Source organism: Rhea americana, unplaced genomic scaffold (genome assembly GCF_003343005.1).
Source record: "Rhea americana isolate MKP2758 unplaced genomic scaffold, rheAme1 scaffold_78, whole genome shotgun sequence".
In the NCBI taxonomy this organism is placed as follows: domain Eukaryota; kingdom Metazoa; phylum Chordata; class Aves; order Rheiformes; family Rheidae; genus Rhea; species Rhea americana.
Genome location: NW_028186956.1, coordinates 1,628,516 through 1,639,717, shown reverse-complemented (window position 1 = coordinate 1,639,717; position 11,202 = coordinate 1,628,516). Strand labels below are relative to the sequence as shown.

The following is an 11,202-nucleotide window of genomic DNA, read 5'->3' as shown; positions in this document are numbered from 1 at the left end:
ATGAGAGCTGTCTTGTCATGCCTGTCTCCTCCTGTAGAGACGAGAAGAATTTACAGTCCCTGTCTGTGTCTTAAAAAGAGCTTGTAGCACCAGCCTACGTGACGAACAACCTCACCTTCACTGGTCAGGAGTCTTCATCACAGCTACACTCCACCATTGAAGAAAAGTCAACATGACATAAGTCAGGGGACTTTGAAACACAGTTTATTGATTGTGATCATTCAAGCCACTACAGTGAGGAGAGAGCACACAGGTGCTAGTATTAGTCAGTGTTAGATCCACACAGCCAGAAGATCACAAGCCAGAATCAAACCCRCTGAACTTACCTGATGTCTCAGCCTTGCCCGCTTCTCTGATTTAATGTAATTCCTCATTATGGTAAAGAACTAGCAAGTGATGTCTGATCCAGGCCAGTCTCAAAGCTCCTTAGAGATGTTAACTACTGCAAGCACACGGTACCTTTTAAAAACACTGGACCTRAGGAGACCACTTTCTTTGCACTTTTCCCATTCTGATGTTAGTTTACTTGTACGCAATTTTCCCAACAAGTTTTCTCTGACAGTGAGTAGTTCTGCAGGAAATAGCAAAAAATCTCTCAGGAAYTGACAGGATTAGAAATAATGAATTCTGTTACATTGTCCTCTGCAAAACAGTAACATTTCTGTGACAGCCTTCGCTGTCGTATCTGTCATACAAAAATGATAAAAGACATTTCCACCATATCTYCCCCCCCCCYTTTTTTTTGGTGAATGCTCTTTTCAGAAAGATTATGGGTAATTTTCATGGTATATTTCTAAATGTAATCAAAGTAAAATGTTCAATTTCCTTTACTTTTGAAGGAAAACCTTGAAAAAAAAGTCACGTCATTCAGTCTGAACATGAGAGAGGTGAATTTGGAAGTCTTGACAGAAAATTCAAAGCTGTAAATGGACAGCAGAAATGGTTTTGATTTCCAAAGACTGAAAAATCCTTAGCTGAAACATCAAGTGTTCACATTTTGAAACAAAGATTATTCTTACAGTCTGTCTAGTGAAAAAAGTTGAAAAGTTCGAAAGAATTGACAGTTTTGCATAGAGAATTAGCTRTGCTGTTAAAAGTATATTTTCCTAACAATATTTTTTTTCGGCCTGTTCTGCTCAAAAATGAAAAGAAAGACAGTTATTCCATTATGGTTCCATTATTACACAAATATGGTACAAATAGAAGGAGGCAAAGTACACAAGATCTGTCAGCAGTGSAGAATCACTTCACATTTCTGTTTGCAGGCTGATGAGAAAATGATGACAGCAAGAAATACCAGGGTCACAGATCACCTTCATCCTTGTGAAATAAGGATGATCTGATCACCTAAATAATAGGGTCAGTTYAAATATGTTTACCCCTTTTCTGCATTTTGCTACTACCGAAACTGCTGATTATAAAGATAGACAGCTAAGAGGTACCTTCCTCAGGAAAAAAAAATATATATATGACATCTTACATTATTCTCTTTGATTTTAAAAGATGATCTATAAAAAGGGTCATTTCATCTTTATGCTCTTAATAAATAATTCATAATTTTCCTTAGAGCATGAAACTGTAGCCAGATTGGAACTCCTATTTGTTTAATGGCTTTCTCACACCTGACAATGTAGTAGGTTCATATTCGTGACAGCTGTAGTCTTTTCTGTTACATTACAACAAGCAAAGGCCTGGTTGGCTCCACCAGATGAAATATTCACATGCAGGTATTATCAGAAGGTACCGACTGGCCTGCAAGGTCCTTATTTCTCTTCCATAGTCCCGAAGTTTATTTTGGTCACATTGTCCATCTGTGCTGCCTGAGGCCTAACTCCCGACTCACCCAGTTTGTGGCACTTTGAATTTCCAGTTTTGGATGTGACTATTAAATATGTAAGTAACTAATTACAAAATCTGCTTATCTCTATCAAGACTCAAAGTGTGAGGCACATATTCCCCAGGGAAGTATTAAACCGGAGGGGACAGAGCCTTTCACTCTGTTGCTCAGTGTGCTGCCCTCCCTTTCGTTTCTTCATTTGTATTTATGGTCTGTTTGGAGAGGAGTTTGTCTTCCGTCACAGTGATCCATAAGGATTCAAAGTGACCGATGTCCATCCCAGTGTGTCAGTGTGTGCTCTCAGAGAAGATGACAGTTTGGAAGCTACCTTGCCTACGTGGTCACTGAAACAAAAGGTAGGACAGAGTATGTGTAGAAATATGCACCCTTTATCTCCCCTCCTYCTTCATGAAAGCATAAAATTTCTTAACATTCCCTAATGTTTAGGGTAAGGTTACAATTCAGAGATAATGGAGAATTTTTCAGTGAAGCATTTTCTTCTTTTGAACCCCTTTTTGGTGAGTCTTTTTACTGCAGWGATATTTTTCAGGTCTTACATGCAAATTTTGAGCATTTCTTTTTAAATAAGAAGGAAAAATCAAATCAGATGTCAGGCACACACCTGTCCTTCATGAAAGAGTAGATAATTTCCTGGTGGCTAGAGTCTTTCAGCATGTTGGAAATGTGAATATCTTTGCTTCGATTCTTTTCTTATTTTTCCATGTTAATACAAAATAGAGAAGGTCCTGCAGCATGACCAAAGATGACTGTAATAGCCGTTTGGAAATCTGTTGCTCTGATGAGAGAAGACCTCTTTCTCAGTTTCCTCAAACTTCTCTCTCTCTTTCCTCCACAGGTTTCCTAATGTCAAACTTTTGACCTGATTTAAAATAGAAACTTTTTTTTAAAAAAATTATAGTCTTGTAGGACAGGATAATTCTATTTCTACGTATCAGTAATCACTGTAAATAGCAGGATATTATCGTGTATGTTGTTCATAATGGGTTAGAACAATATCAGCTTTGTTAATGGGGTAATAGCACCCATTTGCTAAAAATATAATTGGTCTGATGATCCTCTGCCTAGCAAAGTATAACCCCTTTCATACCTGCGTGAATGCTGCAATGGTTTATGTGAGAGGAGAAACTGGATTTAATAATGTGCCTTGTATAAAACATGATATTGGTAGGATGGCAGGAGAACACAGCCAAATAAACATAATAGCAACTGGCATGTCAAAATTATGTTTTCAAGAGCATATGTCACTTCTCCAAAAGATTGGGCAACAGCTATTAGCACATGTTCTTGGAGAAAACATACAGTGATTTTACAGAGAGGAATAAAATCCTACATGGCTTAAACAGATCTACAGCACATGTAATTATCTTGTTAGTGGTTTGGCACTGAATTTTTTGGCAACTCTTCCCCTGGTCCTGTAATTATGGCACTGCAGCAATTCGTGTTTGAAAAATATAAAATTGATGCTATTTTGTGAAGGACCAGGTGTCTTTCTCCAGTATGCCCCTTTTCATGTGCAAGCTAAGTCACCACACACCCATGGGGAGAGCCAGTGAAATCCCCATTCAGAGCTRCTGTGCAGACAAATAAATACACGAAAGCTCTGTAACGTATTTATTGAACTTGGTTTTCCACTCAAAGAAGTCCACTCTGTCCAGCTTCATCACAGAAAGAAGGGTTGATCTGCACACTTACATTTCAAATTCTCATTGCACACKTCACAAATGAAATCACAGGGCAGCTGGGGTGCCAGGACCCTCTAATACTCTGCTATGCATCACTTTCCATGCTTAGCCCAAGTTGCAGTCACCTATCTCTGAGACTTTGAGGAGAGCCAGGGGAACCCCAGGGACAATTAATGCGCCTGCACAGTAACCTGCCTGTTTTAGTGTGTCTTTCCTACTCTGTCGTGTGCTAGTCTTGATGCTCGTACGTGCATGTTCTGTGCTTAGTCCAAGAGGGAAACAAGGTTCAGAAAGGTTTTACCAAGGGTTATCAAGTTTTGGTGTGGCTGGACACCTTTATCACAGAGGTAAGAGCCACCCCCCTAAAACAGAAGTCCTCAGTATGGGAAGCACCCAAATGCCATGGTCCTGGGCATTGGTTTAACTTTTTTTAATAGAATTAATGTTCATTTCTGATATGCTTGTAGTAGTGCTCATCTGAGATTTAAAGTTTGATCCCTGTAAATACTTTGGTGCATAATTGACTTCCACTGACTTTAGTGGGGTGACTTGCATACTTAAAATAATAACGTTTATAGACTTCATGGACAACTTGTTACATGAAATGCGTTCACAAAGGTTCAAATATTGAAAAAGTAAAGCATGGATATATTGTCTCTAAAACATTATAAAATAAATAGCTTTTAATTTATCTGACATTGCACTTCCTGAAAACCTCTGGTATGAACCTCTGGTAAACATAATCAAATACATGTTTGTGATATACCTAGACATTCTATTTATATTAAATTTGAATTTTAATTCTTTGAAAGGTGATTAAMGGTTTGTGTTTTTTTTTCTTTAGCTCTTTCATTGTGTGTGTATGTGTGTGTGTGTGTATATATATACATATATATATACACATATCTCCTTTCCCTTTATACTGGTTTTCATTTGAAATAGTTGCACAGAGAAACTATAAAGTAGTTATGCTAAAAGTGCTCAGGCATCTAAATATTCCACTTTTGTCTGTCCTTTTCCATGCACATCAATTTGCATTTTTATACTTGAAAAGCAAATGGAAGTGGAAGCACAAATTAGGTAATTATATCCTCAATCACAGACATATCAGGGTTGTTTCATACTTCATATTCAGAGCTAATATAGCAAAAATCCTGATTTATACTACATAGATTCATTACAAGGTAGAAGTTAAAGTACAAAGAACTATAGTCCATTCCAGCTTTTCCTCCTGTGAGCTTTTGTCCCATGAGCCCCTTTTCTTGCACAAATCTTGATATTTGGAGGATAGGAGAGTGCAGTTCTGAGTAGCAGCAGAAATCTGCTATAAAAAATGGAGTGCCATTCACCCRTCTTCAAGAATTCAGCCTTTTAATGGCAAACTGATTTACAAAACTTCTACCCACACCCACCTACATCATGTGTTGTGCATYACATCCACCAGTTTAGGATGGAATAAAAAAGAGAATTTTAATGCATATATGGATGCACTAATTTAAAAAAATAAAAGCTGAATAGGARAGATTAACCTAATATTCTTGTACACTCAATGAATAAATATATTTGTAATCAGTTTGGTGTACAAGAAAGTGCATAGAATATTTGGTGTTAGAGATGGGGTTCACAAGGTGTTGTTTCTCTCTTTTATATTGTTTCAGTTAGAGCAGTCTGCTCCTATTGGAACCATTATTCCAATGAAGCAACCCCACTTTTCATTCATGTACCTGAATCTAATAACAGATGTCTTAAAAGTGAGGATAAAATTCTTATGACCAGACCTTGCAGATGTGCTGAGCATGCTTACCTTGATCCTGAAAATCAGACAAGCAGTCCTACTGAAATCAGTGGATTATACCAAAAGGATGAATTTGGCTTAATGTCTCTGCAATGATCATTCTTTATTTTAAGAAGACCCTCTGGTTGCAGGTAAAGCTCCGAGGAAATCTGTCTGAGTCACTGTTCAATGTATTCATTGTCAGCTGATGCCGTCACTGTTATTACAGCACTATCTGAAAAGCAAGAGACATAAGGCTTGTTATATCCTTTTATCCTTGCTGTGGAAGGGTCTTAGCCCTTCAAATATCTTTTATTTTATTACTTCTTTATGAGGAGGTCTTCTGCTTTACTTCAGATGGAGAACAATTGGTGTCTTTTCTTCCTCTCACATAAGRAAAGGTACTAAAAAGAGTTTATGATATAGCCAAATCCCTGCTTGCTATATTGCAAAGTGCTTAGATTTTTGAGGACATGAAGAAATATCTTGAATATTATTTGCCATTTCCTGTGTGAGATGAGAAGCAGTTCTGTCAGCTGATCTGCACTTTTTTTTTTCTTTTGGTGAAATCATCTTTCTGTTTCTTACCTCATGACATTTTCCCCAAGCTTCACTTTCTCCACTGTAACGTGCCTTGCATCTTTGAGACAGTCTTCATTAAACATCTTAAAACATAAATATTAATATGAATGGAAGCTTTTAAGCTTCTGTCTTCATTTTACAACTTGCTTCCCTTCAAGGACAATGTTTTTTTGTCCCTTCTTCTCTTTTATTGTCCTCAGAATGTATCTTTTATGTCTTGAGACCACAGTCTCAGTCTTGCTGTGGKTTGAGAGTATGACCTTTCTTGTCGGTACTAATTTTCTCTTGTTTTATTTTAATCTCTGCACCACTGCTGCACCTGTAATAAAACTGGTTGTGAATATATTATTTGATATATTATTTGATTCTAATAGCTTAGAAGGTATTGTATTTATYTGTTCATGTTCAGATATGAGTCACAAGATCCAAATGTCATCATGGAGGCACATGCATATGCATACATGTGTGTTGTCTTGTGGAAATGTTAGTTTCTTGTGACTGTTCCTCTTGGACTATGTTAAATGAATTCTTCCTGTTATGAATTAAACTTGGTTTGATTTTTTTTTTTTTTAGAAAGTTACAATAATATTGATTGTTAACAGTGGCAGACCACTTCTTTCTAGTTGCTGTCTGTCCTGCGAAGTAATGTTATCTTTCAAATGAGGAAAAAAATAAACCAAGAAGAGTAGCTTTATTGATTGACTTAAATTTGGTTAAATGGTTACTGCCTTGGAGGTCAAATGTTGAAAACATTAACTTAYTGAAATATTTTTTTAACAACAAATGGTGAAGTATCTGACAAGGATACTTTATTTTATTCAGAGCTACTTGCCAAGGTCACTTGGCTCCAAAGCAGAATTATTTTTATAAAAMACTTGTTACTTATATGCTATTTTAACATCAGAGCTGATGCTAAAGCTTATGGAAATTACACTTCTCAGGTACACATCCAGCTAGAATTCTGGTTGTTTGGGTATGTTTTACAGCTATGAGTGAAAAATTTAGAAARAATATAAGACAAAAACCTTAACTTTTTTAGATACATCTCTTACAGATTGAGTGGACCATCTTTGTTGTAATGAATGCCATAGCCTACTTTTTCCTTCTCCTTACCCTTCTCTTCTCCAAAGACTGCACTAGTATTGGCAACAGAAGCATCTKAGCACTCAAACAAACCAGCAGTGAATAGGTACACGTAGTCTGTCCCTACTTCTTTTACATAAAAARCTCTGGCTGGGATGAGACATCAAAGAACAACTCAGACTGGCAGACCAGTCTGAGAAGATGATCTTGTCTGAGTGGGCATGGTGAGTGGGCAGCTCCTGAGCAGAATATGATCAGTTACAGAAAGAAGCGTTTTTACTGAATAATCTGTCTTGTCCTATTTTGTTTCTTTACAACACARAGCAAAACAAAACATTCCAAACCTTGAAATTTTCTGTGAAATACAGTTATCACTTTCTACTCAAGGTTCATTGACCTGAAGTCATTCCAAGGACTGTCTTTGACTGGAGTGTTACATAAGGCCTTGCTGGGAAGTTGACTGTTTTCCTTTGTCAGGTAGTCCTGATGACAACTAAAATGGAACTTTCTGTTGTTTAAATAGGACCAATGTTTTGACTGAACTGGCAGCAAAACATGAATTCTTATAACACCCATACTGGAATGCCTTGTAGAGTAGCAACATATACAGTGCTGTATGTTTGTCATTTTATTCCAAAAACTATTCCGAGCAGAAAAACCTTTTGCACTCTACATATTGCCATTAAAATCAAATGGCTATATTTAAAATCCATCCTGGTTAATGWAGGGCAGAGGGGCCTAGGAGAGTTGATTGATCTTCAGAGAAAAATTCCTCAGAGAACAAGAACAGTCCATTCTGATGTGCAAAAGGTCAGGCAAGTAGGGCAGAAACTAGCATAGTTGAACAGGAAACTGTTGACAAATCTCAGATAGAGAAAGAAGTACACRGAAGGTGTAAGCAGGGAAGAGTATGGAGATATTGCTTGAGTGTGCAGGGATTGAGTTAGGGAAGCCTCATCTCAGCTGGAGGTGAAATTAGTGAAAGATGTGAAGGTCAACAAGAGATGTTTCTGTAAGTATATTACTCCAGCTGGCAGATGGTTATTAGTGCTCCTCAGTGGTCAGTACTTGGGCTGATATTGTTCAGCATCTTTGTTAATGGCCTTGATCATGAGAGAGTATGGGCCTCAAAAATCTCAGTAATACTGTCAAATTACAAGGATGGATTTATATGGGGAGGGTGCTCTTTCAGACTACATTGGCTGGAAAAATGGGCTGATAGTAACTCCACAAACTTCAGCAAGGGCACTATGCTGCCCCTGGGATGGAATAACCCCATGCACCAGGCTGAGGGTCAGCTGGATAATAAGCTGCTTTGCAGAAAGGATCTAGGGGTTTCAGTATACAACAAGAAGACCACAATTCAGCAGTGCATCTATGAAGCAAATAAGACAAGTTGTGTCCTGGGCTGTATTATCAAAGAACAGCTAGTCGGCTGAGGGAAATTGCTGTGTCCTTCCACTCTGCTTATTATCACCCTTAGAACTCTTACAGCTGTCTTCAACTACTTAATGGGTAGAGAAGCGAGTATCATTTTTTTTCTCTCTCTTTTTTTAGACMTGCAGGGACTGGGTGAGAGGTGGATGAGACACAAATAGGGAAAATTTTGATTATGCAGTTGATCACATTTTTCACACTATTCACGGTAGGATCAGTCAGGCACAGAAACAGTGGCCTGAAGAGACTGTGGAATCTCCATTCTTGAATACATCTAAGCCCTAATAAATTTCTGAGCAATCTGCTTTAAGATCAGATGATCTGCAGAAATCTCTTCTGGTCTAAATTATTCCAATTCTAAAAATTAGAAAAAACTACGAACTAACATTCTAGCTTGAAATTTAGTATAATTGTTGAAGCATAAAAAAAATCAGGGTTGACYTTTTGAAGCAAATATCTAAGAAAAAGAATGTTTTCTTGCTTCCTTCTCAAGTTATTCAATATTAAGAGTTACCTAAACCAGAAGACTGTTGCAAAGCAGTCCTTGGAAAACCCGACCATCTTTCATAACAGCAGACATCTTATTAAAAGCTTCCAGAGGTCTGAGGAAGCTATTTGTCAATAGTCTCCATTGTGTATTCCACTTAACAATAACTAGCAAAATAGTAAACATTTTTTATATGCAGAAAACTCTGGAAGTTTTTATTCTCCTTTTTGCTTGAAGGGGAAAGAAAGAGCATTAGAGTTATATGATCCTTATAATTACTTCAAARTTTTTCTAAGTTAGTTCTATGTTTCTGATCTTTTTTGAACTGATTCTGCATAGAGGGTATGTCTGGGCCGTCTATGTATCAGTTATATGCAAATGACTGATAGGTTATTTGGATGTAGCTCTTTTTTTCTCTTCTTAGAGACCATTTGTCTTTACTGTAAGCTTCCCCTTCATGCCTTTTGTTATGATGATTAATAGATTAAATTTATAAACAAAGATACTGACTCCRAACCTACCATAATTTTAGATGATGATTTCCATGATGGTATCCTATTGTATTACAGCTGAGTCCAAACCCCACTGTATTAAGAGTATATATAAGAGCAATCATAATTGACAGGGAAGTTCTTATTCAGATTACCTCTTGCTCCTGTTCAAAAGTTTGAATGATTACCTGATAAAGACTTGAGGCATTTCAGTATGAGAGGTGCTAAGAATCTTTTAAAGCCTGAGAACATGAATGCAGTATGCTTGAAATCTAGGTGCACAAGCAATGGAGGATGCAAGAAACCTCCACCCTGGGCTCCTTGCTCTCATGAACATCTCTGTTTCATCTTCTCTTCCATACTTGTCTGCCAAGCAGTACCACATATTTGAAGGTGCAGTCTTTGCTGGTATGGATGGAGCCAAGTCCAAAGCTGTCATGACTCTCACCATTGGTTTCAGAAAAGCATTGACATATTTTTCTTTCCCAAGAAAAAAGAACCTGCCCTCTCCCYGACTATATTTTCACCTGCAACTGTACTGTCACAAAGAAGCAAAGTGTAGCCTTAATTGCTCAGATGTTTRTGACAGAAAAAAGGAACTTTGTTCCTTTGACTATGCCAGAAGAAAGATGTTTTAATTACTGCCTTAGTCAGGAACCCTCTTCTGATCCCTGTTAGCAATAGTCTGCCTTATCATAGTTCCATTCCATGTTTTTAACATAAAACTAAAACTGATGCTTAAAGATRGTTGATTCCTCCCTCTGCCTTTCATTGCAACAGATGACAGGAACTATGTTCTGTGTGATTGCTTTTTCCTTTTCTTAATAATGGGCACTTTATAGTGAGTTATTTCTGTGTAGGTGCCCAGCAGGAGGTTTTCTTTTCAATTAAAACAAAATACACACAGATATAGAAATATATTTAAAGCACAGTTGTAATTTCAAATGCATTCAACATTAGCAAGGGTGTGTTTCCACACTGTACTTCCTTGGCAACATGATCAGACCCATAGCACATGCGTGTATAAATCCTAATTTACAGTGTGCGTTCCGACTAACTTCAGCATGCAYGCATGCTCTAGGCAGTGCTTGGAGTAACAAGCGCACTACAGGAGTCCAAAGGCAACTTGCTGAACATGGATGGTAATGCTGGTGTGCCCCTGGGGGGTGGGACTGACACAGTATGTGCAGTGTGAGCAGATGCGTGTAGACATGAAAGATTTCTCCATGCCTGAGTGAGGGAAGATGATGGCTGGAGGTTGCTCCTGTAAGTGATTTCTGAGGTTTAAAATCCAGCCAGACAGGAAGACCCTCGATTTGAGTGAGAGGCAGGGAAAGGACGAGGCATAGATGTTCAATCCAGTGCCTTTGGARTGAGAGGAAAGTGTATTTGCTATAAACTTTGGTGTACAGTGGTATGCATGGGCCAGATTAGCTTTTTGGGAAGCCAAAGTTTGCTTTTCATTTCTTGTTCTATTTGCAGAAAYGATGAACCAAACAACTATACTCGGTTCTGTGCTTAGCTTTTAAGCTAATTTAAGATTAATTATATATAGCTTTTAGTACTTAAAGCACTTGCCAATGACCTGGGAGATCTGCTTTGAAACCCTAGCACTGAGTCAGTGGGAGTCGGGGCCTGAATACCCCAGCCACATGCTCTCCTAGCAAGCTCCTAAGTAGTCTGAGRTTAATCTTAGTGTTTCCTAGTCAAGTCATTTCATTCTATGTACACAAAAAAGGTCAGAAGAGCTCCAAAGGAAGTAAGCAGTCACATCTATTTAAAAAAATTTGGTATCTGTTGTATATGAA

General features: G+C 37.8%; 1 long non-coding RNA gene across 1 annotated transcript in view; it reads right to left on the bottom strand.

Annotated features, from left to right (window-relative positions):
- Positions 1–346: 346 nt before the first annotated feature.
- The window catches only part of LOC146585671 (uncharacterized), a 35,233-nt gene continuing 24,377 nt past the window's right edge, over positions 347–11,202 (bottom strand). The window contains exons 2-3 of the long non-coding RNA XR_014897957.1: positions 5,345–5,549; positions 347–571 (exon numbers count right to left, since the gene is read on the bottom strand). This is a non-coding gene — a long non-coding RNA (uncharacterized LOC146585671). The remainder of the gene's footprint in view (positions 572–5,344; positions 5,550–11,202) is intronic.